Source organism: Heterodontus francisci, unplaced genomic scaffold (genome assembly GCF_036365525.1).
Source record: "Heterodontus francisci isolate sHetFra1 unplaced genomic scaffold, sHetFra1.hap1 HAP1_SCAFFOLD_83, whole genome shotgun sequence".
Taxonomy (NCBI): domain Eukaryota; kingdom Metazoa; phylum Chordata; class Chondrichthyes; order Heterodontiformes; family Heterodontidae; genus Heterodontus; species Heterodontus francisci.
Window position 1 is genome coordinate 1695563 of NW_027141917.1, and position 4166 is coordinate 1699728.

Consider the following 4166-nt stretch of genomic DNA (forward strand, 5'->3'; position numbering starts at 1 on the left):
CTGACACCCAGTAACACAGACATACACTTACACCAAGTAACAAAGACATACAATGACACCAAGTAACACAGACATACACTGACACCCAGTAACAAAGACATACACTGACACCAAGTAACAAAGACATACACTGACACCCAGTAACACAGACATACACTGGCACAAAGTAACAAAGACATACACTGACACCCAGTATCACAGACATACACTGACACCAAGTAACAAAGACATGCACTGACACCGAGTAACAAAGACGTACACTGATACCCAGTAACACAGACATACACTGACACCAAGTAACAAAGACATACACTGACACCCAGTAACACAGACATACACTGGCACAAAGTAACAAAGACATACACTGACACCCAGTAACACAGACATACACTGACACCAAGTAACAAAGACATACACTGACACCCAGTAACACAGACATACACTGACACCAAGTAACAAAGACATACACTGACACCCAGTAACAAAGACATACACTGACACCGAGAAACAAAGACATACACTGATACCCAGTAACACAGACATACACTGACATCAAGTAACAAAGACATACACTGACACCCAGTAACAAAGACATACACTGACACCCAGTAACACAGACATACACTGACACCAAGTAACAAAGACATACACTGACACCCAGTAACAAAGACATACACTGTTCCCCAATAACACAGACACACACTGACACCAAGTAACAAAGACATACACTGACACCAAGTAACAAAGACAGACACTTACACCCAGTAACACAGACATACACTGACACCCAGTAACAAAGACATACACTTACACCAAGTAACAAAGACATACACTGACACCAAGTAACAAAGACATACACTGACACCCAGTAACACGGACACACACTGACATCTAGTAACACAGAGACACACTGACACCCAGTAAGAAACACACACTGACATCCAGTACCACAGAGACACACTGACACCCAGTAACACGGACACACACTGGCACCCAGGAACACCGACACACACTGACACCCAGTATCACAGACACACACTGACACCCAGTAACACGGACATGCACTGACATCCAGTACCACAGACACACACTGACACCCAGTAACACGGACACAAACTGACACCCAGGAACACAGACACACACTGACACCCAGTATCACAGACACCCACTGACACCCAGTAACACCTACACACACTGACACCCACTATCACAGACATGCACGCATACACAGTAACAATTACACACACTGACACCCACTTACAAAAACAGAAACACACTGACATCCAGTAGCACAGACACAAACTGACACCAAGTAACATAAACAGACACACACTGACACCCAGTAACACAGAAACACACTGACACCCAGTAACACAAACAGAAACACACTGACACCCAGTAGCACAGACACAAACTGACACCAAATAACATAAACAGACACACACTGACACCCAGTAACACAGACCCACACTGACACCCAGTAACACAAACAGATATACACTGACACCCAGTAGCAAAGACACAAACTGACACTAAATAACATAAACAGACACACTCTGACACCCAGGAACACAGACACACACTGACACCCACTATCACAGACATACACTCATACACAGTAACAATTACACACACTTACACCCACGTACACAAACAGAAACACACTGACATCCAGTAGCACAGACACACACTGTCACCAAGTAATATAAACAGACACACACTGACACCCACTAACACCAACAGACACACACTGACACCCAGTAACACAGACACATACTGACACCCAGGAACACAGAAAAACACTGACACCCAAGAACACAGACACACATTGACACCCACTATCACAGACACTATCACAGACACAGTACACTGACACACACTGACACCCGGGAACACAATCAATCACAGACGGACAACCCATATCATAGAAACGCACTGACAGCCGGTATCACAGGATCACACTGACTCCCAAGACACTGATCCACACTGATACCCAGTGTCACAGAGACATACTTACACCAAGTAACACAAACAGACACACACAGACACCCAGTGACACAGACACATAGTGACACCAAGTGACATAAGGAGACCCACACTGACACCCAATAACATATACAGACACACACTGACACCCAGTGACACAGACACACACTGACACCCAAGAACACAGACACACATTGACACCCACTATCACAGACACGCACTGACACGCAGTAACACACACACTCTGACACCAAGTATCATAGACACGCACTAACACCCAGGAACAAAGATAAACAGTGACACCCAGTAATAAACACATACTGACACCCAGTAACTCAGACAATCACTGGCACCCAGGAAGGCAAACATGCACACACTTACACCAAGTAACACAGTAACACACACTGACACCCAGTAACACGAACAGACACACACTGACACCCAGTACACAGACACACACAGACACCCAGGAACAAAATCAATCACAGACTGGCAACCCATATCATAGACACACACTGACACCCGGTATCACAGACACACACTGACTCCCAAGACACTGACACACACTGATACCCAGTGTCACTGACGCATACTGAAACCAAGTAACACAAACAGACACACACAGACACCCAGTAACACAGACACACAGTGACACCAAGTAACTTAACGAGATACACACTGACACCCAGTAACACAAAAAGACACACACTGACACCCAGTAACACAGACACACACGGACACCAAGTAACATAAACAGACACAGACTGACACCCAGTGACACAGACACACACTGACACCCAGGAACACAGACACACATTGACACCCACTATCACAGACACGCACTGACACCCCGTAGCACAAACAGACACACACTGACACCCAGTATCATAGGCAAGCACTGAAACCCAGTAACATAAACAGAAACACACTGACACCCAGTAACACAGTCACACACTGACACTCAGTAAGATAAACAGAAACACACTGACACCCAGTAACACAGACAAACACTGACACCCAGTACCACAGACACACACTGACACCCAGTAACACAAACAGAAACACACTGACACCCAGTAACACAGACACACACTGATACCAAGTAACATAAACAGACACACACTGACACCCAGTAACACACACACACACTGTGGCACCCAGTAACACAGTCACACCTGACACCAGTATCATAGACACACACTGACATCCAGGACCACAGACAAACACTGACACCCAGTACCTGAGACACACACTGACACCATGTAAAACAGACACACACTGACACCCAAGAACGCAGACATACATTGACATCCAGTATTTTTGACACACACTGCCACCCAGCAACACTGTCACACACAGACACCTAGTAACACAGCCACACACTGACACCCAGTAACACAAACACTGCAGCACCCAGTAACATAAACACACCTTACACCCAGTATCATAGACACACACTTACACCCAGTAACATACACACACTCTGACATCCAGTAACACAAACAGACACCCAGTAACACAGACACACACTGACACCCAGTAACACAATTAATCACACACTGATACCCAGTGTCATAGACACACACTGACACCCAGTAACGCACACACACTCTGACACCCAGTAACACACACACACACACACACACACACACTGACACCCAGTAACACAGACACACACTGACACCCAGTAACACAAACAGAAACACACTGACACCCAGTTGCACAGACCCCCACTGACACACAGTAACACAAACAGATACAGACTTTCACCCAGAATCACAAACACACCTGACACCCAGTATCATAGACGCACACTGACACCCAGTACCACAGACACACACTGGCACCCAGTAACACAGACACACTCTGACACCCAGGAACACAGACAAACACTGACACCCAGTACCTGAGATACACACTGACACCCTGTAAAACAGGCACACACTGACACCCAAGAACGCAGACATACAATGACATCCAGTGTCACTGACACATACTGACACCCAGTGTCACAGATGCACAATTACAACCAGTAATACAGATACACACTGGCACCCTGTGTCACAGATGCACACTGACATCCAGAAACACAAACAAACACACACTGGCACCCTGTGTCACAGACGCACACTGACCTCCAGTAACACAAACAAAAACACACTGACCCCCAGCAACACGCA